This window comes from Armigeres subalbatus, chromosome 1, assembly GCF_024139115.2.
Source record: "Armigeres subalbatus isolate Guangzhou_Male chromosome 1, GZ_Asu_2, whole genome shotgun sequence".
Lineage (NCBI taxonomy): Eukaryota > Metazoa > Arthropoda > Insecta > Diptera > Culicidae > Armigeres > Armigeres subalbatus.
In genome coordinates, this window is record NC_085139.1 from 158,980,907 (window position 1) to 158,993,785 (window position 12,879).

Here is a 12,879-nt window from a genome sequence, read left to right on the forward strand (position 1 = left end):
TCTGAATTTCTAAACAAATCATCTCTGAAATAATATTTATTATAAAATCGGCAGAAAAATCAATATGCAAGCTTTCTCCAGGAATTCCTTCGACAATTGCTCCTGGCATTCTGTACGAAATTCTATCAGGGATTCTTTAGAAATACCTCCAGCAACTTCTTCGGCTGTGTCTTCAGGAATTCCACCATAAATTTTGCCGGGAATTGATCCGAAAATTCCACCATTATTTACTCCAAGAAAATCTTCACAAACTTCTTCAAACTTATAAGTTCTGCAGAATTCCCTGCAATAATTCTAATCAGAGCCGTAGCGTGGACTCCCAGCGCCCTTGGCGAAACCTTATTAGGCGCCCCTTATTCAGATGTTCAAAAAAAACCTGCTATGAGCAGGGAGATTTAATTTTTTTTGCGAGGAGGGTGTAATGAATTTTTGCTTTATGAATTCCTAAAACCTCTATAACCTGCATATGTTCGAATAGGTAGAAAGTAAGGGTTATTAAAAGACCAGAACATTTCTAGAAATCCGCTGATGTTTAACGATTTTCTGAAAGACTTAATAAACTAATGCAAGTAAAAAAAAAAAAGATCCAGTAGTGTGTGGATTCACGACAAAATAAAAAGGATTTAATTAGGAAAATAAAATAGCTCTCAATTTTCGCTTGCTATTCGATTTTGATTGCTATCAAACAAAGTCACATAAAGAAGAATCCTTTTATGAAGTGGATGACCATTAGCCCTTTCTATGACGAAAAATTCAATTTCGAAGTGGCTTGGTTTGCAAAAACTACTGATCATTCAATGAACTTCAACTTTGGAGTGAATTGGTTGATTGTGAGAATAGCGATTGGTCCAAGTCGTATCAAGAACAAAACAATTCCGGAGTGGGTTGATTAATGGCCAGAATAACCAACGGGCCCTATTCAGATCAAGGTAGGGAGTGAGTGCTAGTAATGGACCCCTTAACGACTAAAATTTACTTCAGTCGCTCCGCTAGAGCGAGTCTCTTAACAAATTGTAGTTCTGCTGCACCAGATGACAAGCAACAGGTACCAGCATCGTGTTTCGTACATAAAATTAGCCAAAACATTCATTTTTACCAATAAAGAAAGCATTTTAAAATTATGTAGCTAGCATGCGTATTATGGCCACCCCGGGTCCATAATACGCAACGTCGAGTTTGCTTATATTATTTGCTTGTATTATGGTCCCCCATTTTATTATACGCACGAGGTCCACTACTAGCACTCACTCCCTATATGAGTTTTTGGAGTGGGTCTGACGGTAGTTTGGTGGTACTGTTTGTTTTGGATGAACCAATAAATTTCTACTTTAAAGAAAGTCGGTTACTGATCTCCCCCCCTCTCACTAATCTGATTTAGCCATCGTTACTGAAATCCCTCGATACATATTCTCATATTCAGCACACCATCATTTCGAATACTCTTTCCCGATAAAAGCATTACCAGTTTATAAAGATTACACTGGATCAAATGCGATCGCGTAATTGTCGGCATAAAATGAGCGAATTTATCTCAAATTCACACAAAGTACTTCCGTACATCTATTATCAGATAACGTTTTGAATTTTTAAGTCGCGAACAAAAACTATATGTATTTGATTTACGCTTCGCCTTTGGCTTATTGAAGTCCTTATCTGGGGCTTCTTCCCCAGAAGCTTGTTTCATGTTCCTTTCCATTTGCTTTCCTGTTCCTTCCACTTTCTTGTCCATCAAGTAAATAATGAAAAAGACATTCCCAAATTAGGGGAGCATGCCAACGTTCTGATATTATGACCCCGGGAGTTCCCAGTAAGGGACTAGCCTAGACCCCAAGCTGCTGGTCTGACCAACGGCAGCTTCCGGGGTGGGCACAAAATGCCTCCTTTCTCCCAGGTCCCAATGACTTTATTCTTAACACTTTACCTTTTTGGCTTATTCAGCGGTATTGGCGGCAATGAGATATAGTGGCAATGGCTTGGTCAGTTAGCAGTGGCACTATCGCAGATGGCGTTAGGTACTGGCGCGACGTGTAGCTTGATGGTCGTTGGTCAGATGGTCGTCGAATGACCCGGCGGCGTCCACGAGGTGTTGCTTCTCGACGATCTTATGGCCGAGGTAAATTCCGAAATTTTCATCCGTTGACGGAAGCCGATAACACGACGTTAGTTGGCACGTTCCAGGGGAAATCTGGGACGAACAATAGCTGTCGTTATCAGGACTCCGTATGACAAAATGGCGTTCATGGCGTGGTACCGCCCGTCGGTCCGGGCGAGAACGTACCTTCAGAAATATGAGTCCCGGCACCTCTGGGCAGAATGTTAGCAACCTCGGTGATTCTCACTTGGCATGTCTTGCCAAGGTCGGGGACGATCGGCTTCTTCACTACGCACCGCTCACTGGAAGTCGTCTGCCGACCGGATAGCTTTGGTCATCGGAAGTCGTCTCGCAGAACTAGGGCCAACAGTAATCAACCCCAGAAACCAATAACCAAACGTTGGCCAGCCATGCGTAATTCCTCGCTCCGGAGGTGCACTTAGGCACGCGGAAAACTACCAGCAACAGGACGCCGATTTGCAAGATGGCGTTCTCGTGTTAATAACACCTACAGTTGGTGAGAGGCGTCGAAAAGGCGCAATCACCACACACTCACGTAGCTGGATTCCCACTTCCCGAACGTCAAACTATCGCACTGACTATTTGGGCTGATTTACAACTTATCATCGAATTCCGAGTTTCACGAGGAATGGAATAAACTTCAAAGATGCGATTGGCTGTAGGTTCTTAGTATCTCGTACCTCGACTGATCACTTTATTCCTTTCTTCATCGAAGACTCTGGAGCACATAATTTTGATAACCGTATTAATTTGCCACCCACTTTGTCTGTTTTAAAATTACGATTAGACACTAACTTGACAAATTATTTCCCTGCATTCCAACACCATACACAAAGTGATACCATTCGGAAACAACTTGTATCAGTTATTGACGGAACAGAGCCTTCCGGAAATACGTCAAATGATTGATTATATTATGTAGTCCCCTAGAGAATCGTAATAAAAGGATAAATTTGTATCACTTTGAACCAGTGAATTTTTGAATAATTTTTAATCATTTCCTATTGCGGAATTCTGGATTTTGGCGCCCCCCTAAGGCCAGGCGCCCTTGGCGGGGGCCAACCCGGCCAACCACACGCTACGGCGCTGATTCTAATAATTTCGTGCTGTTTCCCATAGTTTTTAAGAATAAGAATATTCCGTGGAAATTCCGCAGAATTGCCAGTAAATTGTAAATTCCATAAAATTTTCTGTGAATTGTTTCGAACAATTTCTTGTGAAAATTTCAAAGAATTTCTCCAGGAATTCCACCGGAAATTTATACAGAAATCAACATTGGATTTTTCGGAGGAATTCCTAGATTAATTCGCAATGAAATCCTGAAAGAATTCCGGTGGAAACTTCAAGATTTCCACTGGGAGATCCTGCAGTAGTTTCTCCGAAAATTCCTCCTGGAATTCTTCCAGGAGTTCCAGCGGCATTTCCACCAAGAATTTTTGTAGGATTTCCTTCGAGAATTATTCCGGTAGTTCTATCGGCTCCTCAGGGAATTCTTCGGGAGGTCCTCTGATGATGATGATGGTCCAGCTAAAAACCCCAACAAAGGTTTCAGCTAGACGGGATTTGTCTATAAGATGAATTCTCTTGTTTCCGAGAATGCTTCTGGCAGTTTCCCCGGGGTTCCTTTGAAAATTTTCCCGGGAGTTTCTTCAGAAATTCTTCCAGAAAATTCCTTCGACAGTTCCTCCAGGAATTCCACCAGCAATTCATCCGGGAGTTTCTCCGGAAATTCATCCGGGAGTTCCACCAGAAGCTATTCCAGGAAATTATTCAGGATTTTTTCAGGAAATCATTTAGGCTGGAAATTCCTCCCGAAGTTCTTCCGATAGTTTCTCTGGGAGCTCGTCCGGGAGGTCCTCTAGGAATTCTTCTAGGAGTTCCTCCTGAGATTCCTCCGGGAGTTCTTACGGGAGCTCCTCCGGCAGTTCCTTCGGGAATTCCTCCGGGAGATCCACCAGCAGTTTCTACGAGAATCCCTCCGGGAGTTTCACCGGCAGTTTCTCCGGGTGTTTCTCTGAAAAGGAACTCCAGGAGGAACTTCCAGAGTAATTTCCGGAGGAACTCCCGGGGGGATTTTCTATGAGAATTTCCGGAGAAATTAACAGAGGAATTATCGGAGGAACTGCCGGTGGAACTTCTGGAGGAATTTATTGAAGAACTACAGGAAGAATTTCCGGTGTAAATCCTGGAGGAACTTTCGTAAGAATTGTAGGATGAACTCCCAAAGGAACTTCCGTAAGAATCCCAGGAAGAAATTTCCGGAGGAATTCCCGTAAGAACTCCCAGAGAAATTCTCCGAGGAACTTCTGGAGGAATTTGTAGATAAATGCTTAAAGAAATGCTAAATGAATTCCTGGAAGAAAGCCTGATTGAATTCCCGAAGGAACTACTGGTGGAACTTCAGAGGAACATCCGGTGGAATACCCTAGAGGAAGAGAAAAAATATTTCTGAAGGAACTTCCGAAATCCCATTTCCCGTGAAATTCTTGCCAAATATCGTCCAGGAATGCCCTGTGAAGCTCCTGGAGGTATTACCGGAGAATTTCTTGGAAAAACTCCTGGAAGAACGCCCGGAGGAACTCCCACAAACACTTCCGGAGGAATTCCCACATGGAAGTCCTGAAATAATTCTTAGAGAAGTTCCTAAAGGAATTTCCGAAAAAATATCTGAAGGAATTCCCAGAAAAATACCAGGAGGAATTAATGCAGAAATTCCCAGATGAAATCCTGAAAGTATTCCCTGATGAATTGCTGAAGAAAATCCCTGCGGATTGTTCCGAAGAAATTTCTGGAAGAACTCTTGGCAGATATCCGAGTAAATTCCGAGTGAAGTCCGGAAGGAATTCTAGTACACTTCCGCGGAAAATCTCCCGGAGAAATTCCTGAAGGAATTCCTGGAGAAGTACCTGAAGAAACTCCCGAAAAAATACCTGTGAGAATTTATGGGGAAATACTTGGACGAATTCCAGGAGAAATTCATGAAGATATTTCTAGAGGATTTCTTGAAGGATATTCTGAAGTAATTGCGAAAAGAATTCCAGAATGGAATGATAGATGATTTCGCTATTGAATGTTTGGAGGTATTCCCGGAAAATTTCCTGGAAGTAATCCCGGAGGAATTAAAGGAAAAGTTCCGAGAGGAATGCCCGGAGAAGTTCCTAGATGATTTTCCGAAGGAATTTCTTATAGATTTACAAGTGAAATTATGGAGCTAAATCGGAGGATTTCCGTCATAATTTTTTGAAGAAACTTCTGGTAGAATTTTGGGAAGAAATTCCGTATGTATTCTTGACGGAACTCTCGAATGCATTCCTGAAGGAAATGCCGGATTCTTCCTGAAGAGAGAATAGCCGAAGAAATATCTAGAAGTGAATCTTGGAGAGAAGAAAAGAAATCTTCAAGGAATTTCCTCGTGAATTCCCCTAAAAAAATTAGTTAGGGGTTTCTAGATAAGGAGGAATTACAATTACATGAGAAGGATTTTCGAACGATTTTCGGAGGAATTTGTGGATAACTTTCCGGAGGAATTCAGAAGTTCCCAGGGGAGCTTCTAAAAGGATTTCAAGGAGAATTTTTGAGCCCGAAATGTTTCGAGTTGTTTTGAACTTTCATATATTATGGATCCTGGATGCCCTAATAAGTTTTGGGAATCTTTTGAATTTCAAACACCTATTTCTGTATATGATTGGATCGTAAAGTGCACATGTTTGAGGGAATTCATTTCAGTACCCGTTCAATCTTTCCACAATTTAGGGCGGGGCGACGGCCCCCCTGTGCCCCCCTCTGGCTACGCCCTTGAGGAACAATACCAAGAACGCAGACAGTAAGGATTCCGAAAAAAATGACAAACTCTGGAAATAAATCCCAATTGTCGATTTGCCTTGCTGATAATAGAAGTCATATGTTCATTAACACCCAAAAGGCCAAGCTCTTTGAGAAAGCGATTTTTGATTTTGAAAAAAATCATAACTTTTCTATTTGTCCAATCTTGATGAAATTTTGACACAAGGTCCAATTTTTATTCTAGTTTTGGCTGCGCATTGAGTTTTTCGGAATTTCTGGATAGTTCCGGAATTATTCCAGATTCCCTTGGGGTACCAGCAAACTGGTGTTTGGGGTATTTCGCCAGTTACTCAATTTTTCTCCATGGAACGCACATCAAACAGTATAAAACAATATTGCCACACTAATAACGAGTCTCATAGCGATTTTTCCGAAAGTTAGTCTTCCATACGGACATCCCCAGGAAGCTTCCAAATGTCCCCAGGGAACCTGTAAAGGGGACAATTTCGATTTTGCTCCGCAACATGTCGTGCAACGGCTCTTTCTTCACAATTTTTCATGAATATACTCGCTGTTCTTATTAAAGTAGTCTTCTTCTTCTTCTTCTTATTGGCATTACATCCCCACACTGGGACAGAGCCGCCTCGCAGCTTAGTGTTCATTAAGCACTTCCACAGTTATTAACTGCGAGGTTTCTAAGCCAAGTTACCATTTTTGCATTTGTATATCATGAGGCTAACACGATGATACTTTTATGCCCAGGGAAGTCGAGACAATTTCCAATCCGAAAACTGCCTAGACCGGCATCGGGATTCGAACCCAGCCACCCTCAGCATGGCCTTGCTTTGTAGCCGCGCATCTTACCGCACGGCTAAGGAGGGCCCCAAAGTAGTCTAAGTTTAAGTAAAATAAGTTCACCTAAAAAAGCATTTATGGAGTTTTTCGACTAGGAGATGATGGATAGGTTAGTGCTGCTGCAAGGGGTGGTATCACGGAAGCTGCTGCAAGGGGTGATACCAATTATCGTCCAATCATGAAACATTGTGAAGGAAGAGCCGTCGCACGACATGTTTCAGAGCAAAATCGAAATTGTCCCCTTTACAGGTTCCCTGGGGGCATTCCGGGCGTCACAAGAGTGGCCAAACTGACCATAGACCACTTTTATAACAACAGCCGTCGCAGTCTTACGTAACACATATTATACTATTATTTTAAACAGTTCAAGGAACATCTGAAACATTAATTCGCTGTCTCAAAGACATCAAGCTATCAAAGTTGGAGTAAGCTTGGGTTTCGCCAACAAAGAAGTGTTCAAGCGGTCTCAGTCTAATAAACTAAATACGATTTTGTATGCCGATGTATTACTTAACATTTTATATATTCGTCAAAAAATGCATATTATGTGTGCCGTCGCATTTACATAATAAAACATTCAAATATGAGAATAATTTTGAAAAAAAAATGTGTGAAGTTTATATATTATCTTCCAAAGCTTAAGTGTTTGAAATATGAATTTGTGCTTTTCCTATATTTTTTTAAAATGATATAAAAATTTTACATTTTCCCCGATTTTAAATTCAAATAATTTCTCTAGAGAATACAAAAAGTTCAACCGTCAATAACACTCAAACATACCTCTTCGTCGTTAAGCACATTCTTGGACCCACTTATCAACCGGAACACCCACAGGATGAGATTCTTGTTGCCATACGAGGCGTAATAGTTGTCCACGTGTTTCACCTTCAGCTCCAACCGTATCCAAAGTGTGGCGTTGTAGATGCGTATGCCGTGCGTTGTCGATGGTAAGGAGTTCAGCGACGGGAAAACGAAAAACTGATGTCCCGGGGCTGCTTCACCTACATTCGTGGGCCAGTGCAGTCATTTCAGTTGGTAGACAAAATACAAAACATTAGTATCGAGTTGAAACATTCGGTAATAAGCTGGCAAGGTTTTGCTCTCGAATTGTTTTATTATTGGCTTCATTCATTTTGGCTACGTTTCATGTTTGGTGATAGATTTAAAATGATAAATAATAGTTTTATGGAAAAGAAGTTGGTGGTTATGCTTATGCTTTTAGTTGTGGTCGATAAGAAGTAAGCGCAGAGAGGAATCCTGGTCCATCGGTTGTCACTCGGTTCTTCTGGGTCAGTTGACAGTTCTGAAAGAATAAGAGAAATGCAGTTAAACAATATGCTATGATAAGGAAGCGGAGGGAGGGGGGGTAAACGGACAGGGTGGGTTAAACGGGCAGGGATCCCATTTGTGCTGAAGCGTTTCAAATTTGTCACTCTATCATGTGGATTGCTTGTTTTAAATTATGAGTACGACATGCTTTATTACATTCAAATAAGGAAAACAATCTGTTTATTTTGATTTAATGTAAACTATGGCTGAAATGCCATGCTGATGTAATTTTTGATGTGCAGTATTTAAGCTTTTAAAACAGAAATCGACAAAACTAATACGCATGATCCTCGAGGATCTCAAACCTAGTCTATTCAGAGATTGTGTAGAGGTTAGATTGATGAATTATCTCAAAATTTACCGAAATTTTGAAAAGTTTGTATTGTTCACCTCCGAAACCGCCGAAAATTCATTAAAAAATTCGAATATCCGAGTTTTGTCTGAAAATGGTATTTTTAGCGATTTTTTGTTGAGGTAACATGCTTTTTGCCTTTCTCGTACAACAAAGTTGTACCAGAAGGCTATAATTTCACTCCAAAAGCCAAATTTTGATAGAAGGCTCGGAGACCCATAGTGTTATATACCAATCGACTCAGCTCGAAAAACTGAGCACATGTCTGACTGTGTGTGTGTGTGTGTGTGTGTGTGTGTGTGTGTGTGTGTGTGGCCCCGGGGGTTTTTTTTTGTTTTACACGTTTCATATAGAAGGACTTGACTGATTCGAGTGCAACTAGTTTCATTCGACGGAGAAACTTTCCTAGTTGGACACTATTGTTTTGTTTGCTAATAACTCATTCGATTTGAATAATATTTCTATTTTTCTTTTAACAAATACGCTGTTTACATGCACACTTTAAGTCATTAATCAATTTAGCCATGACACAATCCATTACTCTCATAATAATTGCTTAAAAATTACTCAATTATTGAGTAATTTATAAGCAGCGTGATAGAGTTGCATCAAATATTTTAACCGCCAAGATGTAGGCAATTAGCACAGCATTTACAACACTAATTCGAATCCAACATATCGAATCGAGAAAGGCATAATCGCCACTTGGGGATAAATTTGGGTTTTTTTTAGTAAAATCATTGTAGGATACCAATATATCAATTATTACCCAACCAATTATTTATTTCGATATGCACATTTTATAGATCTTTAGCCTATGCATACAATTCTTCAATTAAATTCGTTATTTTAAGCTTAATTTTTTAAAAGGCCCGTTTTACTCACACACTATGTCCATTTCATCAACATAATTTTAAACTGGGATTTTTCATCCTAATTTTTATCGTCATAAAATCATAAAAACCTGATTGTTTTCCACTAAATTGACTTCAAGCCATCGTAGTGCTTACGTTTAAGATTCACGTCCCCAATATTACAACATTTTCCATGTGAAAATGACGCGTTTGCTTGGGCTTAGGGTGATCAATGATTATATTACCGCAGCCCCTCTATGTAAATCCTCAACCTAAGTAACTAAAAATAGATATTCAGTTTCAGGATTGATAAAACTAACAAAAAACGCGTTTAGAAAACCGCGTTATTTTGAAAATTCGTTTGAAAAACCTCAAACAATTGTCTATGTCTATGTGGAAAAGACTTAGAAGAATTGTCTGATGTAAGATGTTAGACCTGTGCTTCGCCGCCGACGATTTGCTTCACGGTTGGTGCCATTAAACAATAATCTGCGTGCAGTCGTATGAAAATTGAACAATCATGCAGTATTTATTCTCATTTCCTAGAAATCTATGAATTGAGATCATTGTATGGCGACCTACTCACAACTACAGCATGAAGAAGATTTCTAGCTAACAATGTGAACTACGTCGAACAAAAATAAAAATAATGCTAATAACTTTTGGTTTCAGGAAACTTTCCTGCCGTAATGGAAATTTTGCATTAAGAAGCTTGATTTTTTGGAACTATTAATATTTTGTTTTTAATTTCTAGTTTTTTTTGGGGGGTAGGAGGAAATTTGGGAGTAACTACTGAAGGATCATCCGAAGAAATTCTTGAAGGATATCTGGAGAAGTTTCCTTAAAAATTTCTGGAGGTACTTCCGGATAAATCTCCTGTGGAGTTTCCGGAGAAAAAAATCCTCCAGGAATTTCCGAATGAATTCTTGGAGAATTTTCTTAAGAAACTGAGGATAATTTCCTGAAGGAACTTCTGGAGGAACTTCCGGAGAAATTCCTGGAAGAAATTCCGGAGAAATACCTTTTAGGTAGTTTCGGAGGAATTCATTTGAGGAATGCCGGGAGGTACTTCTTGAGGAATTCCTTTGAGGAAATGCGGACGAATATCTTTGTAGAACTTCCCCAGGAATTCCTTTGTAGACCTTCCGAAGAAGATACTTTTAGGAACTTCCGGAAGAATTCCTTCGAAGAACTTCTGGAAGAATTCCTTCGAGAAACTTCTCGACGAATTTCTTTGAGAAACACCCGGAGGAAATTCAGGAGGTACAGCCAGATGAATTTCTGGACGAACTCTCGGAAGAATTTGTGGAAGAACTTCCGAAAAAAAATTGGAAGAATTTCTGGATGATTTCATGGGGGAATTCCTGGAGGAGCTTCCAAAGGATTTCCTGGCGAAACTTCCAGAGGATTTGCTGGAGGAACTTCAGGAGGAATGCTTGAAGGAACTTCCGGAGGAATTCCGGGAGGAACTCACGGAGGAATTCCGGGAAGAACTCACGGAGGAATCCCGGGAGGAACTTCCGGAGGAATTGCTTGAGGCACTTTCGGAGGAATTTCGGGAGGAATTTCCGATGGAATCCCGGGAGGATCTTCCGGAGGAATTCCTGGAGGTACTTCCAGAGGAATTCCTGGTGGAACTTCCGGAGGAATTCTTGGAGGAACTTTCGGAGGAATTCCTGGAGTAACTTCCGGAGGAATTTCTGGAGGATTTTGGAGGATTTTTTTAAATACTATGTTCAGTTACTAATATAAGTAAAATCCTATTACAAATTAAGTTTAATGTGTTCTGAAATGATTACTGGTTTAATTTCGGATGAAAACACACTGAAAAAAAATCAATTCGAACAAGAAAAAGTTGATATTGGAAACACTTTTTTCCTTTAAAAGTGTTCAGCTTGCGATGTATGGACGGTTGGTAGGAAACATATTTACCTATATTGAGACAAAATTTCGTCCAAATCAAAAGGGGTGTTTTTTGCAAATCGACTTTTAATTTTAAAAATCGATTTTTCCAGTGTATGACTCAATTTAGAATTTTTCCAATTTATTTCATAGATCATTAATTAACGGTTACGCAGTCTCATATGATTAAAACGAGTTTTTATTCGTTCCACGTTTCGACACGGGATTAGTGTCTTCTTATATTTTTATTAAAAAACTTGACTGATTTTGCGATAGTCATCCATACAACAAGTTTTGCAAGATGATAAATGGTAAAAAAGGTAAAAAACAGATAATAAACTTTTGCCTTTTTGAAAAAATAGTCTAGGTCAATTAGCTTAGCTTTGACTGACTACACATATCTATGGTTGCTCCACCGTGATTGACCAGAATCAGTAGAATTGCACAAAGAATCAACTGAATGATTGACTGGGACTGTTCAAGCATTCTCAGTGTGCAAGTTTCAGTGACTCTAATATTCAAATGATCAATAACGGCGCCGGCCACTTCCTTGTAGTCAGTTGGAAAGGGTGTCAGGCCATTAGGCCGAAGGCCATTTGGCCGAAGGTCATTAGGCCGAATGGTCATCAGGCCGAACGGCCATTAGGCCGAATTAGCAAAAAAAAAAGCAAAAGGTGAAAATGAGAAGTTCTTTCTTCATTATCCTTTCTTGCATCTTCCTTATGCTATCTGTCTTCTTCCTTCTTTCTTCTTCCTTCTTCCTTCTTCTTTCTTCCTTCTTTCTTCTCAATTCTTCCTTCTTTTTTCTTCCTTCCTTCTTCTTCCTTTCTGCTTCCTTCTTCATTCTTCCTTCTTCCTTCTTCCTTCTTCCTTCTTCCTTCTTCCTTCTTCCACCTTCCTTCTTCCACCTTCCTTCTTCCACCTTCCTTCTTCCTTGTTCCTTCTTCTTTCTTCCTTCTTAATTCTTCTTTCTTCTTTCTTTTCTCCTCCTTCTTCCTTCTTTCTTATTCTATCTTCCTTTTTCCTTCTTCCTTCTACCTTCTTTCTTCTTCTTTCTTTATCTTCATTCTTCTTTCTCCCGCCTTCCTTCGTTCTTATTCTTCCTTTCTTTCTTTCTTCTTCCTTCTTCCTTCTTCCTTTTTCATTCTGCATTCTTCCTACTTCCTTCCTTCTTACTTCTTCCTTGTCCCTTCTTCCTTCTTCTTTCTTTTTGCTTTTTTCTTCTTCCGTTATACTTCATCCTCACATCGCCCTACTCACTTCTCACTCCCCAGTTCTCATTCGGCTAAATGACCATTCGGCCTAATGACCATTCAGCCTAATGGCCTTCTGCCTAATGACCTTCGGCCTAATGACCTAGCATCTTGGGAAGAGGAAGAAATATTAGTCGGTGGTTTTTGCTATTTGAAGACCGCGTTTACCTCTGCGTCTCCACAAAAACCACAGGAAGGATTATCAGTTAGTTGGTAGGCATCGTTGTATCGAGCCAACGTGCAGTATTCTGTACTTACTTGCCCTTACTTGACCGGAGCAAAGCGCAATCCAAGCGATGATGATCCACCGAATATCAAATGGATATTTTTTCTTCCGCCCACGCCGAGTAACACACTTACTGTACTTACTTTCCCGATGGCTACTGCAAGCTATAGAAGATCGCACTTGTCTCGACCGGAGCAAAACGAAATACAAGC

At 40.2% G+C, this 12,879-nt stretch overlaps 1 protein-coding gene across 1 annotated transcript in view; it reads right to left on the reverse strand.

Annotated features, from left to right (window-relative positions):
* LOC134205417 (inhibin beta chain-like) overlaps window positions 1-12,879 on the reverse strand; it is a 66,803-nt gene that overhangs the window by 27,181 nt on the left and 26,743 nt on the right. Inside the window, exon 3 of the mRNA XM_062680646.1 lies at window positions 7,532-8,054. The gene's annotated coding sequence lies outside the window, so the exon portion shown is untranslated. The remainder of the gene's footprint in view (window positions 1-7,531; window positions 8,055-12,879) is intronic.